At 45.1% G+C, this 18,206-nt stretch overlaps 1 protein-coding gene across 3 annotated transcripts in view; it reads right to left on the reverse strand.

The window, feature by feature from the left end:
* NGEF (neuronal guanine nucleotide exchange factor) overlaps positions 1–18,206 on the reverse strand; it is a 158,904-nt gene that overhangs the window by 106,563 nt on the left and 34,135 nt on the right. The window contains exon 1 of one of the 3 annotated variants that reach the window (XM_072143273.1): positions 1,443–1,590. The exons of the other annotated variants lie outside the window; for them this stretch is intronic. The gene's annotated coding sequence lies outside the window, so the exon portion shown is untranslated. Of the gene's footprint in view, positions 1–1,442; positions 1,591–18,206 lie in introns of those variants that run through there. 3 annotated transcript variants of the gene reach the window in all.

Below are 18,206 nucleotides of genomic sequence, written 5' to 3' on the forward strand. Positions count from 1 at the left end.
TAACAGGAATCCAGGTTTCTGTTCCTTGGGGTTATATCAATTTGGTTTTGTAGAAGGGTTGGTACAAAAAAGAGACTATAGATGACATCACTGATCACTTCTATGTCTAAAAGCTATAGTGTATAAGGTGACCATAGATGACATCACTGGTCACTTCTTTTTCTAGAGACAGTCAGGGGCAGGCTTGACGTAGCAGGTTTCTGAATGGGGGACCCTTCCCCCTTAAAAAATGTCACACACATTTATAAACTCATATATACACAAACCAGATATATACTATATATATATATATATATATATATATATATATATATATATATACTTCTTATAAACATTCACAGTGTTAACACATCAAATATACACATATAGTATATACATGTCACATGTGGATACACAAATATAGCATACACACATGCAGCAAATACACACATACATACAATACCAAAATTGGACATACAGCATATACAAATCACATATAGGAGTAGAAATAAGAGATTCCAGCAATATCACTCTGCTGTCCCCTCTCCCTCCCTCAACATTTCTTATCTGAGCTGCCGGTTCAATTGTGTAGTGTGTAAGATGTGCAGTGTTATTTACATACTATGCTGTACAATGTGCATCATAACATGTATAAAATGGTGCACATCCTCCATTATTTGGTGTATCAGGTCAGATGATGGGGCCCCCTGACTTCTGCGGACCCCATAGCAGCTACTATGGATGCTACTGCTACCACTGCAGTTTCGCCCCCTAGAAACGGTAAAGTTCAGAAAGGAGACCATAGATGACATCACTTATCACTTTTTTTTTTGTCTAAAAGGGATATAACATAAAAAGACTGTGGGGGTCATGTCCCACTTGATGTAAAGATTTAAGAATTTTCTCACTGACTAAAGGAATGTCAGTGTTAATAATTATTTCTCTTGTGGATCCATTTACTTACATGGATGTTCATGGTGAGAAATGTGCATGTGAGAAAGAAGTAGGGCATGCTGCAATGTTTTTTTTTACTGTCCGCACATCCGTGAAAAAAAACAAAACAGATCCATAGAAATAATTGGGTCCGTAAGTCATCTGCAAAAATAAGGATAGCCCACAGACCTCAAAAAACGTCCGTCTGAATGAGCCCCTGTACATTATGATATTGTAATATCAAGTTAAGCCATATAACATGACAGTACCCACATACAGAAAAATCTTATATGTGATGCGGTCAGTCTCAATGTACATAGATACCTACAGCCTTGTGTTATACCCTACTGCAGTACCCAAACCACAGAAGGTAAACTTAGAGTATTCACTGTTACACACACCAAATCCTTCATTCTACTTTAACTTTTCCATTAGTGTCTATCTATGAGAGTATGAGTGTGGTAATGACTAGTGACAAGTCCCCCCTGACAGCCTGTATATGGGGGGGCCATCAGTCTCCCCTACAATACCTTGTTCAGTGTGTACAGGTGAGCAGCTGGGGCTGGCGTGTCTCTCCTGTGCTCCTGGCTTTGTATGAGGATGTTGTACGTTCCTGCAGTACCAAAGGTCTCCAGGTATCTGTGATCAGGGAAGTTCCAAATTAAAGAGACAGTGCGAGCGGCTAAAGGTGACATTAGATACAAACCGCTCCCTGTTATATACAAAAGCTAATGTCACATTCTTATGTGCTATTTACACAGCCACTCCCATGGCTCGTAGAGAGGAATGCCAGAAAGCACTAACAATTCTCATAGACAGTCACCAAAACAAAGACGCATCTAGCCAACCACTAAGCACATGGTCAGATACCAGGAGTACAGAAAAAGCAGAGCCCCTGCGCACCGCCACCAAATCAGGCCGCACAAAAGGGTCTTATGATGCAGTCAAGTCAGAGTTTTTCAGGGACTTGACAATATCCTGTAAATAACTGGGTCACACAAAGTAGGCGTCAAGCTGTGATTTTTGTGCAATTCCTGGCGCAGAGGCAAGAAATTGTGACTTCTACCCCCTGAATGCCAGGTGGGCTTATAGGGGGCGGTGCCATCGCCTGTTCAGGCGCAGACTATACGCTATTCTACATGAGGTTAGACCTGGTATACAATAGCTCCGGCACTGTGCCGCCAACTGCCCACATCTATCACGGGGGCGGGGACAACTAGGGCATTTATCTGAGGGAGGGGTAACTTGGAGATTTATCCGGGGACGGGAGCAACTAGCGTCAACTTATTATCAATTTGCCAATGAATTTAATGTTCACTTAAAGAGATTTTTCTGGACACACATTGACTGTGTGGCTATGAGCATTGCCCACTCCTGGACAACTGTTCGGTAAATGATGTACTGCTGGAGGTCCACTGGTGACCACAGATAAAGCACCTGCAGATGACTACACATTATTGCAGCCACTGCAGGAGAAGAATAGAATTGCATGGTGTCCTTAAAGGACATCTACCACCAGGATGAAGGATTGTAAACCAAGCACACTAATATACAGGTGTGTGCCCCCTCTGGCAGGATCTGCTCTTTTTTTAGCTTCTTATGCCCTGGTTTCTACAAGAAAAAGGCTTACAATTATGCAAAAAAAAAAAAAAAAACTCATTTAAAAAAAAAAAAATAAAATCCTTTTTTTTCTTAAAAACAGGGGCATAAGCGTCTTGAAAAAGAGCAGATCCGATGGGGCACACACCAGTATGTCAGTGTGCTTGTTGTACAATCCTATATCCTCGCGGTAAATTTCCTTTAAATAGGGACTCCAATATTTCTTAACATTTTTATTATAAGGTACCCATTCCACCAAAATTTATAATTTAGCTAGTATAACTTTAAGTATTGTTTTCAATCTGAAAATTCTCTGGAACCTTCTCATCTGTTGAGTCAGATGATCTCATTCTAAGCTAATAAAAATCTACAAGAGTTAAGAAGCCAGACTCACTTCTTGTACGGAAGGAGCTGACAGCTCGGCCTCCATGACAAATAATTGTTGTCTCTTAGATTATACAGAGGAATATACAGGGAGGGATATTTACATTGTCCCATCCCATAGTCCTTCATTAGATGCCCATGAGGGATTCTGTGATAGAGGTATCATGGGATTGACAGCAGGGAATAGAGAGCAAAAATTCTAAAAATTAAGATGGCGATCTGTGATGGTGATGGGTGTTGCAACCCCCACTAATCCTATACTGGAGCACAATCCCCAGGATAAGGCATCAATCTTTATGTCCCACGATATCTCTTTCATTTCTAGAAGGCTTTACAGAGAATTACTGGAGAAGTAGCTTTTGCTGCCTGTATTACATATAGAAAATAAAGATAGAATTTCATCTTTACAGAGTGCAGGGGTGTTGCTGTTTAGGTCAGTGTCACCTCCAAGAATAAATGTTTTATCAGTATTACATCCTATACACAGGCTTCTTCTGCATTTTTCATAAGCCTCAAACACTTCAATATTAATGAGAAAACACCCAAAAGAGAGGGGGAGCACATAAAAGTCACAGAATACTGAGATATTCCCGGAAAGGGTAAGAGTTAATAAAACAGTGTTGACTTTATAAACTCCACCCCATGAGATCTGAGTGTGTGACATGAGATGGATACTTTATTCAGAGTGTACTATTACTATACTGTATTTAAGTGTGGCCATCTAGGGGTTGTCTTGTGAATTGCGTTTTTTTTAACGTTCAGTAAAATTTGTTGTATGAGGAATAAGAGTCTTTAATAGAGATGAGCGAACATACTCGTCCGAGCTTGATGCTCGATCAAGCATTAGCGTACTCGTAACTGCTCGTTGCTCGGACGAGTATTTCGCCCGCTCGAGAAAATGGCAGCTCCCGCCGTTTTGCTTTTTGGCGGCCAGAAACAGAGCCAATCACAAGCCAGGAGACTCTGCACTCCACCCAGCATGATGTGGTACCCTTACACGTCGATAGCAGTGGTTGGCTGGCCAGATCAGGTGACCCTGGGATAGACTAGCCGCTGCCCGCGCTGCTCGGATCATTCTCTGTCTGGATGCCGCTAGGGAGAGAGCTGCTGCTGGTCAGGGAAAGCGTTAGGGTGTTCTATTAGCTTACTGTTAGGCAGGAGTGATTCTAAAAGAACCCAACAGCCCTTCTTAGGGCTACAATAACGTTATAATTTTTTTTTTTTTTTATTTGCAGCTAGTACCATATTGTGAGGAATTTGCAGGGGGACTTGCTACCGTTGTGTTTAGCTCTTAGTGACACACATATCCACCTCAAACACCAAAGTGGGAAAATTTATTAGGGGTTTGAGTAGAATTAGGCACAGTCTGCCAGTTTCTTTTTATTTTACGTTTATTGTTTTAATAACTCAGTGTCATCTCATCTTGCATAGTAGTGTGCTGTAATACTTGGCTAGAAAATAGCCATAGGAGAATACAAATGGCTTAATTACGCCTACAGTAGCGTTATATATATTTGATTTCTGGTTGATCTGCTGGTGGCTGTAGTTGTTGCAGTGCATCTACTAGCAAATTGTGAGCAATTTGGAGTCAGACTTGCGACCACTGTGTTTTAGTGACGCACATATCCATCGCAAAGACCGAAGTGGGAAAATTTATTAGGGCCCGGGGTTGTATTTCAATTAGGCACAGTCTGCCATTTCCTTTTTTATTTTACGTTTATTTTTTTCATAACTCAGCGTCATCTCATCTGGCATAGTAGTGTGCTGTAATACTTGGCTAGAAAATAGCCATAGGAGAATACAAACGGCTTAATTACGCCTACAGTAGCGTTATATATATTTGATTTCTGGTTGATCTGCTGGTGGCTGTAGTTGTTGCAGTGCATCTACTAGCAAATTGTGAGCAATTTGGAGTCAGACTTGCGACCACTGTGTTTTAGTGACGCACATATCCATCGCAAAGACCGAAGTGGGAAAATTTATTAGGGCCCGGGGTTGTATTTCAATTAGGCACAGTCTGCCATTTCCTTTTTTATTTTACGTTTATTTTTTTCATAACTCAGCGTCATCTTATCTGGCATAGCAGTGTGCTTTCATACTTGGCTATAAAATAGCCATAGGAGAATACAAACGGCTTAATTACGCCTACAGTAGCGTTATATATATTTGATTTCTGGTTGATCTGCTGGTGGCTGTAGTTGTTGCAGTGCATCTACTAGTAAATTGTGAGCAATTTGGAGTCAGACTTGCGACCACTGTGTTTTAGTGACGCACATATCCATCGCAAAGACCGAAGTGGGAAAGTTTATTAGGGCCCGGGGTTGTATTTCAATTAGGCACAGTCTGCCATTTCCTTTTTTATTTTACGTTTATTTTTTTCATAACTCAGCGTCATCTCATCTGGCATAGTAGTGTGCTGTAATACTTGGCTAGAAAATAGCCATAGGAGAATACAAACGGCTTAATTACGCCTACAGTAGCGTTATATATATTTGATTTCTGGTTGATCTGCTGGTGGCTGTAGTTGTTGCAGTGCATCTACTAGTAAATTGTGAGCAATTTGGAGTCAGACTTGCGACCACTGTGTTTTAGTGACGCACATTTCCATCGCAAAGACCGAAGTGGGAAAATTTATTAGGGCCCGGGGTTGTATTTCAATTAGGCACAGTCTGCCATTTCCTTTTTTATTTTACGTTTATTTTTTTCATAAATCAGCGTCATCTCATCTGGCATAGCAGTGTGCTTTCATACTTGGCTATAAAATAGCCATAGCAATAGGATAGCATCGTTTGGTTTTAAAAACTAAAAAACACAAAAAAAAAACAAAAAAAAAAAAAAAAAGTTAAAAAAAAAATTCAATTTATAACTCTCATTTTCAAAATGTTTAACCCGAGGGCTAGGGGTAGAGGACGAGGGCGGGGACGTGGGCGTCCAACTACTGCAGGGGTCAGAGGCCGTGGTCCTGGGCGGGGTGAGACACCACCTGCTTATGAGGGAGCAGGGGAACGCCGCAGAGCTACACTCCCTAGGTTCATGTCTGAAGTTACTGGGAATCGTGGTAGAGCACTGTTGAGGCCAGAACAGTGCGAACAGGTGATGTCGTGGATTGCCGACAATGCTTCGAGCAATTTGTCCACCAGTCAGTCTTCCACGCAGTCCACCCATGTCACCGAAATCGGCACTCCTCCAGCTCCTGCACCTCAGCCTCCTCCCCCCCAGTCTGCCCCCTCCCAGCAAAATTTGCCATTTGAACCGGCATACTCTGAGGAACTGTTTTCTGGACCATTCCCACAGTCACAAACCACTTGTCCGGTCGCTGATGAGCAATTTTCCGATGCCCAGGTTTTCCACCAGTCGCAGTCTGTGGGTGATGATGACCTTGTTGACGTACTGGAAGAAGTGTGTAAAGAGGTGTCCGACGATGAGGAGACACGGTTGTCAGACAGTGGGGAAGTTGTTGTCAGGGCAGGAAGTCCGAGGGGGGAGCAGACTGAGGGATCGGAGGATGATGAGGTGACAGACCCAAGCTGGGTTGAGAGGCCGGGTGAACACAGTGCTTCTGAGACGGAGGAGAGTCCTCGACCAGAACAGGTTGGAAGAGGCAGTGGTGGGGCCAGACGGAGAGGCAGGGCCAGAGCTGGTGCATCAGCGCCAAATGTGTCAACTAGTGAAGCTCCCGTGGCAAGGGCTCCTGCGGCGAGGGCTAGATTTTCAGAAGTCTGGAGGTTCTTTAAGGAAACACCGGATGACCGACGGACTGTGGTGTGCCACATTTGCCAAACCAGGATCAGCAGGGGTTCCACCACTACTAGCTTAACTACCACCAGTATGCGCAGGCATATGAATGCTAAACACCCCACTCAGTGGCAACAAGCGCGTTCACCTCCGGCCGTGCACACCACTGCTCCTTCCCCTGTGTCAGCTGATAGTCAGCCCCCTGCCCAGGACCCTGCCACAAAAACCCCATCGTCGCCTCCACGATCCTCCACAGCATCCACCAGCGTTCAGCTCTCCATACCCCAGACGCTGGAGCAGAAACACAAATATAGTGCAACCCACCCGCACGCCCAAGCCCTTAATGTGCACATCTCCAGATTGCTAAGCCTGGAGATGCTGCCCTATAGGCTAGTAGAGACCGAGGCCTTTCGCAGCCTCATGGCGGCGGCCGCCCCTCGGTATTCGGTCCCCAGCCGCCACTACTTTTCCCGATGTGCCGTCCCAGCCCTGCACCAGCACGTGTCAGACAACATAATCCGTGCCCTGACCAACGCCGTTTCTGACAAGGTCCACCTGACCACGGACACGTGGACGAGTGCTGCCGGGCAGGGCCACTATATATCTCTGACGGCACATTGGGTTAACTTGGTGGAGGCTGGGACCGAGTGTGACCCTGCGGCTGGTCATATACTGCCGACGCCGAGGATTGCGGGGCCTACCTCGGTCCAGGTGTTTGAGGCCTACTATGCCTCCTCCTCCTCCCACCCCTCCTCCACCTCCTCCTCCGAACGACCATCCGTGGGCATGGCGCCATCAGTCGGTAGCTCTAGGCACAGCAGCAGTGCCGTCGCTAAGCGACAGCAGGCGGTGCTCAAACTGCTGAGCCTAGGCGATAAAAGGCACACTGCCCAAGAACTATTACAGGGCATCACGGCGCAGACTGATCTGTGGCTGGCACCGCTGAACCTGAAGCCAGGCATGGTTGTGTGTGACAACGGCCATAACCTGGTGGCGGCTCTGCAACTCGGCAGACTGACACATGTGCCATGCCTGGCCCATGTGTTAAATCTGATAGTTTAGCGTTTCCTCAAGACATACCCCAATCTGTCTGATTTGCTCACGAAGGTGCGCCGCATCTGTGCGCATTTCAGGAAGTCCAGCACAGATGCTGCCACTCTCAGGGCAGCGCAGCGCCGCCTCCAACTGCCCGCTCACCGACTGTTGTGCGACGTGCCCACGAGGTGGAATTCAACACTGACCATGTTATCCAGAGTTTACCAGCAGCGCCGAGCGATTGTAGACTGCCAGATGTCAACTTCCACCAGAACTGGTAGTCAGGTCAGTCAGCTTCCTCAAGTCTACAATGAGGAGTGGACGTGGATGTCTGATATCTGTCAGGTGCTGAGTAACTTTGAGGAGTCAACACAGATGGTCAGTGGCGATGCCGCCATCATCAGCCTCACCATCCCGCTGCTTGGCCTGTTGAAAAACTCTCTGGTCAGCATGAAGTCGGAAGCTTTGCGCTCCTCACAAGAGACGGGGGAAGAAGATTCCCTTGTTGATAGCCAAAGCACCCTTAGGTCTGTTTCTCAGCGCATATCGGAGGAGGTGGAGGTGGAGGAGGATGAGGAGGAAGAGGAGGAGAATGTTGGCGAGACACAAGAGGGGACCATTGTTGAGTCCTTCACTGTTGAGCGTGTATGGGCAGAAGAAGAGGAATTGGAGGAGTTGGAGGAGGAGGAAATGGACAGTCAGGCCAGTGAGGGGAGCGAATTCTTACGCGTTGGTACTCTGGCGCATATGGCAGATTTCATGCTAGGCTGCCTATCCCGTGACCCTCGCGTTCAAAGAATTTATTCCAGCACCGATTACTGGGTGTTCACTCTCCTGGACCCACGGTACAAGCAAAATCTTTCCACTCTCATCCCTGGAGAGGAAAGGAGTGTGAGAATGCATGAATACCAGCAGGCCCTGGTGCACAAGCTGAAACAGTATTTCCCTTCTGACAGCGCTAGCGGCAGAGTGCGTAGTTCTGCGGGACAAGTAGCGAGGGAGAGTAGGCGAGCAGGCAGCTTGTCCAGCACTGGCAAGGGTACGCTTTACAAGGCTTTTGCCAGCTTTATGTCACCCCAGCAAGACACTGTCACCTGTCCCCAGTCTCGGCAGAGTAGGGCTGATCTTTACAGAAAGATGGTGAGGGAGTACGTAGCTGACCATACCATCGTCCTAAATGATCACACAGCTCCCTACAACTACTGGGTTTCAAAGCTGGACATGTGGCACGAACTGGCGCTGTACGCCTTGGAGGTTCTTGCCTGCCCTGCCGCTAGCGTGTTGTCCGAGCGGGTTTTCAGTGCAGCTGGTGGCATCATCACCGATAAGCGTACACGCCTGTCGACTGACAGCGCTGACAGGCTGACGCTTATCAAGATGAATAAAGCATGGATTTCTCCTAATTTCCAATCTCCAGCAGGTGAAGGAAGCTCAACCTGAATAATTTATCCACTCCTCCTCCTCATTTTCCTCCTTCTCCTGCTCTTTGTATAGTAAAGCAGAGGAAACTGGCTATTTTTTGACAGGGCCCACTGGCTCTACCTATAGTACTTTATGCATTTAATTTTTCTGGAGGGCCACCGACCCGGTCCTCTGTTTTAAACAATTTTTGGGAGTGCCACATACAGGCACTCAATCTATTCAATTTTTCTGGAGCTCCACCTACCTGCTCCTCTGGTTTGAAAAATTTTTTGGACTGCCACATACAGGCACTCAATCTATTCCATTTTTCTGGAGGGCCACCTACCTGCTCCTCTGGTTTAAAAACTTTTTTGGACTGCCACATACAGGCACTCAATCTATTCCATTTTTCTGGAGGGCCACCTACCTGCTCCTCTGGTTTAAAAACTTTTTTGGACTGCCACATACAGGCACTCAATCTATTCCATTTTTCTGGAGGGCCACCTACCTGCTCCTCTGGTTTAAAAACTTCTTTGGACTGCCACATACAGGCACTCAATCTATTCCATTTTTCTGGAGGGCCACCTACCTGCTCCTCTGGTTTAAAAACTTTTTTGGACTGCCACATACAGGCACTCAATCTATTCCATTTTTCTGGAGGGCCACCTACCTGCTCCTCTGGTTTGAAAAATTTTTTGGACTGCCACATACAGGCACTATCCAAATTGAATTGTCTCCATAGCAGCCTCCACACGTTGTCTCCATTGCTACCTCCAAAAGTCGTCCATATAGCTGCCTCCATACATCGTCCCTTTATCAAACGAGGTTTGTCAGGCCGAAATTTGGGTTGTTTTCATGGATTCCACATCATAGTTGTTAACTTTGTCGCCACCCTGCTGTGTTATCCACAAAATACACTGGCAAACTTTTACCATTTACGGATATTATTTCAGCGCTTCTTGCGCATCTGTTTACATTCCCCTCACCCGCCATATCCCAAACTTATAAGAACGCTACTACACTTGATCTTATACAAAAGGTTCTTAGAAGTGCTGTTTGGGGAGTAGCCTAGAGACAGGGGCTTGGATTGGCGAAAGCTCGCCTGGCAGCGGAGCGCCAGCTCCATGCCAAGAACCAACTAACATAATTTTAACTGCAGCACCTTTAATCTACTACTAGTTCACTGCCTCCATACATGCCCGCCTTATCAAACGTGCTATGTCAGGCAGAATTTTGGGTTGTTTTCATGGCTTCCACAACAAACTTGTTAACTTTGTCGCCACCCTGCTGTGTAATCCACAAAATATACTGGCAAACTTTTACCATTTACGGATATTATTTCAGCGCTTCTTGCGCATCTGTTTACATTCCCCTCACCCGCCATATCCTAAACTTATAAGAACGCTACTACACTTGATCTTATACAAAAGGTTCTTAGAAGTGCTGTTTGGGGAGTAGCCTAGAGACAGGGGCTTGGATTGGCGAAAGCTCGCCTGGCAGCGGAGCGCCAGCTCCATGCCAAGAAACAACTAACATAGTTTTGACTGCAGCACCTTTAATCTACTACTAGTTCACTGCCTCCATACATGGTCCCCTTATCAAACGAGCTGTGTCAGGCAGAATTTTGGATTGTTTTCATGGCTTCCATGTTAACTTTGTCGCCACCCTGCTGTGTAATCCACAAAATATACTGGCAAACTTTTATCATGTACCGATATTATTTGAGCGCTTCTTGCTCACCTCCTTTGGTTCCTCTCTGCTACCCATTGGTTTGAAGCCTGAGTCCATTTAGGGTATGTCGCCATGCCACTCTCTAGCCTTCCGCTGCTGCCGCTGCCTCTGCATGCCATCCCCTATAGTGTCAGGGTCAATTATTGGATGTTTTAGATGCTATCTAGCTTCATTCTGTCACTCTGTCATGGCCATGCTGTTGCCCATAATTTTGGCATAATGGTGCATTTAAGCAGCCTCAGAGGCATCCATGCATGCTGCCCCTGCTGTTTCCTGTCCATTTCCGTGGTGTTTCCATCCTTTTCTGAGGTTCCCAGGTGTTTGGCCAAGCTTCCCTGTGCAGAGCCTTGGTCCCCTTGAAAAATGCTCGAGTCTCCCATTGACTTCAATGGGGCTCGTTACTCGAAACGAGCACTCGAGCATCGGGAAAAGTTCGTCTCGAATAACGAGTACCCGAGCATTTTAGTGCTCGCTCATCTCTAGTCTTTAACCAAATTAATGTTACAGGGATTTTCTGAGAATGTAATATTCCAGAATAGAATAGATCATTAATATCAGATGAGAGGAGTATAACCATCCATCTGCTGTTTAGTGATGGGTCGCTTGCGAACAAGATGGTACAGAGAGTCTGCTCCCAAGCAGCTCACTACGCCCCCTTTAACCCGATAATATCGGGAATATAGGGAACTCACTGGGCACACAGGGCTGGATTATCATTATGTCGGGGGGGACCTACAAAATTCAGGGGCCCCAAACTTCCTAGTAGTGGCCCTGGTTCCACCCATGCTGACATCTGGCATGAAGAAACACTATTTTTAAGTGTATAGTTCTGCTTTGTAGCAGGTGACTGGTCCCTTGATTCTGTCCACCATCTTATTTCAGATGTTGCTGCCTGAGGCAAGAGGCTCAACTTCCCTCATGGCTGGTAACCCCCCACATGTGACGGTGTAGGGTTCTGCAGCTCAGCTCCCATCCACTTGCAGCCATGGGATGGGAGTATCTTTACCCCAATTTCAATATGACTGGATATGCCATAAATAAAAACCCATTTATAGGCAAATGTGACACTTTCCTTCTCCTACAGTCACCTGGAGGTTTTACAGAGTACAGTACATTTATATATAGTAGCGGTGAGATATGTTTTCTGTATATAGCACTATTCTCATGAATGACATGGTAAATATTTAATATGCTGATTATTATGATTATTATACCAACAAGGAGATTTTTATTCTGGACCTGGGTAATGGATGAAGAACGCAGACAGTAATGATGAGCTGGCCGGCTGGGTAAATACTACACACCTCGCTGCTCAGCTTCAGAAGGACAAGTCCTATAATTTAGGTTACACAAATGTGTTGCTAAATATCAGATGTCCTGGCAGTATGTAGAACTAGGGTAGGCTCATTCTTTTCGTTGTGTAAGGTTAACTGGATTGTCATGATGTAGTTATTACTACATGGTGTAGTGTGCTGTCTCTATCTCTCTCAGGGAGGTTTTTAGCATAGCGTAATTAATGCATCTGCCCTTGACCCCAAGGCAGCAGTGTCCCCCTGTCAGCAAAATATCCCATAGAGAAAAGGGGCACAATATGAGACCCGTTGGCTGCATGTGGTCCGCAGAGCCTTTAGTTCTGGTGCACACTTTTAGCCCAGCATTGGTCAATTGGCGGAGTAGGCAGGGTAGCAAGTACTCACCTATTCCGGGTCCTCTGCTACTCTGCTCTGGGTCCTGGCACTTTTTGGATGTGCCAGTGTCAGGACCCAGGGCAGCCAGAGGACCTGAGAGCATCGAGTGCTGCTCAGATGTTCTGTAATCACTACAACCAGTCTCTCCTGCTGCAGGTCCTGACGCTGACACATTCAACCAGCACCAAGAAGCAGAGCATAGCAGCGCCCTGGAGTATAGAAGAAGTTGCAGTGTGGAGGAGAAGAGGAGCTTGAGGAGGTGGGTATTTTTTTATTATTTTGTCTGCTCTACTTTTAAATTCATTAATATTTTCTTGGTCTGGGGTCTGCGGTCTTAGTAGTCTGGTATTGGGTCTCCAATATTATTGATTGCTCTTGGGGTATACAGGATAATTATCTACTTTGGGGTGTGTACAGTAATAATACTGTCAGTAATACCTCAGTATTATTAGTCTGTTCTGGGGTCACCAGTATTATTAGTTTACTCTGGGGTCTCCAATATTTTCAATCTGCTCTGGGGTCAACTGCATTATTGTCTTCTCTGGGGGTCTCCAGGATTATTATCTGCTTTGGGGTTGTCTGTGCTATTGGACTGCTCTGAAGTCTCCCGCCTCGGAGGTCACCGCCGGCCGTAACCGTTTTTATATTTTGATAGATCGGGCATTTTGGGACGTGGCGATACCTAATATGTCCGTGATTTTTACTGTTTGTTATGTTTTATATCCGTTCTAGGGAAAGGGGGGTGATTTGAACTTTTAATATTTTATTAATTTTTTTTATTTTTTAAACTTTTTTTTTTCACTATTTTTTAGACCATCTAGGGTACATTAACCCTAGATGGTCAGATCGCTCCTACCATATACTGCAATACTACAGTATTGCAATATATGGCGTTTTTGCAGGTCTTACATTACAATGAGCCACTGGCTCATTGTAACGAACCTGCATAAACCATGTAGCCTCGTGTCAAAAGAAGACCCGAGGCTACCATGGTAACCGATCGCCGCCCCCCGATGACGTTCGGGGGCGTGGCGATCGAAAAAAAGATGGCGGCGCCCGCGCGCCGCCGTCTTTTAAACGCCGCCCGCGGCTTTGCGGGCGGCGTTTAGAGGGTTAATAGCCGCGATCGGTGCAAGCACCGACCGCGGTTATTAGCGGTGGGGGTTTTGTGCAAAATGCAAAAACCCCCACCTCTGTATGAAGAGGACTCAGCCCGTGAGCCCTCTTCATACATCCCTTATACCTCTGCGCCGTAGAGCTACGGCGCAGAGCGTTAAGGGGTTAATATTCTACGGAGGCAAAAACGAGGCCTAGTGCTGTCATTATTTTTCCTCCTATTTTTGGTCAATATGTGCCGTAGTTGAATTTTTAAGATGAATGAACAATAAAGACAAGGGGTTTTTTAATCTACAACTGGCGCAGAATGCAAGTATTTTTTCTTTTGCTACAATCTCTAAGTCTCTTTAGTCCAAGAGCAGCAGCCTGCACATTTGCCATGGAGTGGACAGCGAGCTGAAAAAACTATTTTTCTTTCATTTTACAAAATTCCACCTTGCTGCCAGTCCCCTTCTGATGAAATGCCCCCTGCAGCCCCTCAGCGTATAAAAAAAATAAACTTACATACTCACCTTTCGGTGCTCTTGATGTTCTGAGCGGCTCCTGCGCTTGTTACAGCAGGCAGAGGCGCGTCCATGCGCTCTGCCAGTCGGCGCACACTATGAAGCAGCGGTGTCGCCACTTATGACATCATAGTGTGCACCGGCTGGCAGAGCGCATGCCCGCTGATACACTCAGAGAGAAGAAAGAAGAGGAGCTGTGCTGAGCATTGGGAGCGTCGGAAGGTGAGTATGTAAGTTTTTTTGTTATAGACTCGATTATAAGCCGAGGTGAGTTTTTTCAGCACATTTTTTGTGCTGAAAAACTCGACTTATACATGAGTATACACAGTGACAAAACACTAAAGATTAATGCAAGTTAACCCTTAATGTAAAATAAAGCAAGAAGTGCTGAGTTCTCATAGGGGAAATATTACAATGTACACATATGTCCAAAGTGCAATGCTCCTCTGGTCCAGGGTAGTACAAAAGCAATAAACATGAAAAAAAAGGTGATTTCTGACCAGCTAAGCAAAACTAAAGGGGAATGTTCTGTATTTCTCCTTAGATACTAGTGGTGAAGACCTGAGATGTATGTGGTTTTGTCAGACCAGAAATAGCGGCGAGCTGAATCCTCATTGAATTACAGTATTAGCTAACAAGGCGAGCAGCGGCTTCAGGTCCTATTTACAACATTCACATAAAACCTGACGAATCGTTTTCTGCCTTCAGGATCAATGCTCCGTAATTACATGAACATCAGAATAAGAATCTGCACCTTCTGCGATTGTGGCAGCGTCTGAATTACGTGATTCTATTTAATAAAACGCAAGATGTTATTCTTAGCCAAGATTATAGTCCAGGGAGCCATAAAAACACCACATGGGGATACGATTCAATGCGTTCTCAGTTTATCCAGTCTGATGTGATTACAATGTGTGAATCCCAGATATATTCTATATAGTTGACTAAATGTGGAAGACTGTAATATTGGTTTATAAAAGAGAAGCCAGTGTGGACGCTGGCAGACCTTGAGGGCCACACACAACATGTCTTGTCTGCTTGGTCAGACGCTGGATTCAAGATATGTTTTTGTGATGATAAAAATATGCTACATCAGGTTTACCTCAAGGGATAATACTAATACTTTAAAATATACCTTGCCTTTTAATAAACTTTTTATAACTCAATAGTTTAGTGTCTGCACATGAGGTGTAACACTGTTTCTGGCCAGTATGTGACTTCTAATGTTCATTATTTTAACAGCTTCCCCCTCTGCAGTCTCTGTATGTGAATTTTCAATCTACTTTAAGCTGCTGGGAAGAGACCTAGCTGCTGTGACTGAATGCTCCCCCTCCCCTCTCCATAGAGCTTCTATGTAATCTGACAGCTCAGTGACCTTCTGATGGGCTTGTTAGCAAGATGGAATTCAGCAGAGATAAAGCTGATTATAAGGGAAAGAGGAAAATGAATAAAGCTAAACTAAAAGGGTATTATTGTGCCATAGTGGTGTTATATGTTGACATATTTGGAATTAATACACACCTGGGGATTACAAGTTACATCTGTTGGATATTATTAATTAGACCATTTTGTTTGCAGCAGAATTGGCAAAAATAAAAGTATCTTCTCATTTTCAATTATAGAAACGGGCAGTAACTACAGCAGTAGCAGCCATAGCAGCACCTGACACACTAAAGAATGGAGGATGTGCACCATTGTATACATTTCTGCACATTCTACAGCATAATATGTATATAACAGTGCACATCCTCCACAGTACACAGCATGAATCGGCAGCTCAAATAACAAACGTCAGGAGAGAGGGAGGGGACATCAGAATGACAGGACTAGGGGTCTCTCATCTCTAATTCTTGCGGTCTACTTCCCCCATGTGGCCAGCAGCTATTGGGACAGATCTGTGTAAGTGTATAAATGTGTGCGCATACAAATGTATATTTTCTGAGGGAGTAGGAGGGCTCATTCAGAAGTCTACTATGGGGCCCTGTCTCTCCTAGTTAAGCCCCTGCATAGAAAATAAAGGTATAATGGTTACAACTGCAACAATGGAAAAATGAAATATTTGAGTTGCATAAGGGACACAACAAACCATTGATAGCATACATTAATCTACAATAGCAAGGAAAAACTAAAAGATTTATTGAAAGAGATTGGGACTCATTTACTAAGGGCCCGATTCAAGTTTTCCCGACGTGTTACCCGAATATTTCCGATTTGCGACGATTTTCCCTGTATTGCCCTGGGATTTTGGCGCACGCGATTGGATTTTGGTGCATCGGCGCCGGCATGCACGCGATGGAAATCGGGGGGCATGGCCGAATGAAAACCCTACGGATTCGGAAAAACTGCCGCATTTAAAGAAAAAAATGTGTCGCAAAACTTACCTTAAAGGAAACCTACCATTTCAAATGGTAGGTTTAAGCTGTAAACACCGAGCACCAGCTCAGGGTGAGCTGGTGCCGGTGCTTAGTTTCGTTAGTGTTAAAACCGCGGTACCGCGGTTTTAACACTTTTTAAACTTTATAGCATAAACTGCTCCGGCGCTGCGTGCGCACGATCGTGCGCGCGCCTACATAGGAAATGCCGCAGGCGGCTTCTGCTATAAAGTTTAAAAAGTGTTAAAACCGCGATACCGGTGCTCGGTGTTTACAGCTTAAACCTACCATTTGAAATGGTAGGTTTCCTTTAAAGGGGTATTCTCGTCTGGGCATTAACATTCAGTTTGATTAATCTGCCATATATAAACATTTCTTCAATTAGATGTTATTAAAAAAATATTCCGGTGTGATGATAATTTCTCATAAATGTAGTCATTTTGTCCCTTAGAAACGAGATAGCTTCCTCGGATACAGCCACCTCTGATGGATTGAGTGCACAAATAAACAAAAAGGTTTTTGTATACGAAATGTCTGGGAGTTTCTGCATCTCCCACAGCCGTCCTGTGGTAATGATCGCTGAATCCTGGTGGTCCGGCAAGACTCTATAGCCCAAGTCTGGCCACCGCTGCTAGAGTGTGACGTGGTCGTAACCGAGGAAGCTATCTGGTTTCTAAGGGACAACATGACTACATTTATGAGAAATTATCATCACACAGGAACATTTTTTTTAATAACATCTACTTGAAGAAATGTTTATATATGGGAGATTAATGAAACTGAATTTGAGTGCCCAGACGAGAATACCCCTTTAACTTACTTACCACTTACCTTCTCTAGGAATAGGCCGGTGAATTTCAGGGCATTCCGACGGGCCTCGGGGAACTTCAGCGCAGCAGCGACATCTGGTGGACGGCGGAGGAACTGCCTTAGTGAATCGCGGGAAGACCCGAATCCACCGCAGAGAACGCGCTGCTGGATCGCGAATGGGCCAGGTTAGTAAATGTGCCCCAATAAGTCATTTGCACAATATTTACAAGTGCACATACATACAGCACATATTGGGGCTTATTTACTAAGGGTCCGCAGAACGCATTTCCGTCGGACTTCCCGACGTTTTCGGAATTTGCGCTGCTGGAACAGGTATTTAGAAGGGGATTGTGTCACGCGCGGTCGGGTTTTGGGGCAGTGGCTTTCAAGTGACAGAAATCGGGGAGCAGGCCGTCGGGTGATCCAACAGATGCGGACTAAGCGCAGGATTTAACATTTAAATTGTGTGGCAAGAACAAGCACTTACAAACACCGGGAAGAAGAAGATGAACTCCGGTGGACCTGATCAGGGAAGCGACACATGCAGGAAATCAGGCGCACGATCTTAGTGAATCACAGCAGAGTACATTCCGGTTGGACAATGCACATAGGATAGGTAAGTAAATGTGCCCCATTGTGTCATAATACACACCACACCACAATACATTAAGTTTCACACTTAGCATTAACTGCACACAGGAGTATATACCTTAACTATGCTGTGAAAATGTTACATTAGCACACTGCGCGGACAATGCACCTAATGTGTGGACTGAGTGTAAATTTGGGAAAAGGTGCTGGAAGAAAGGGGAGATGGTGGGGAGATCACTGGCCCAAAAGCTTTATTGAAATACAGACACACAAGAGTGAAAAATAGGAAGGGGAAACTGCCAAAAGTCTACTTACTAGTTTGTGTGATT

Source organism: Engystomops pustulosus, chromosome 3 (genome assembly GCF_040894005.1).
Source record: "Engystomops pustulosus chromosome 3, aEngPut4.maternal, whole genome shotgun sequence".
Taxonomy (NCBI): domain Eukaryota; kingdom Metazoa; phylum Chordata; class Amphibia; order Anura; family Leptodactylidae; genus Engystomops; species Engystomops pustulosus.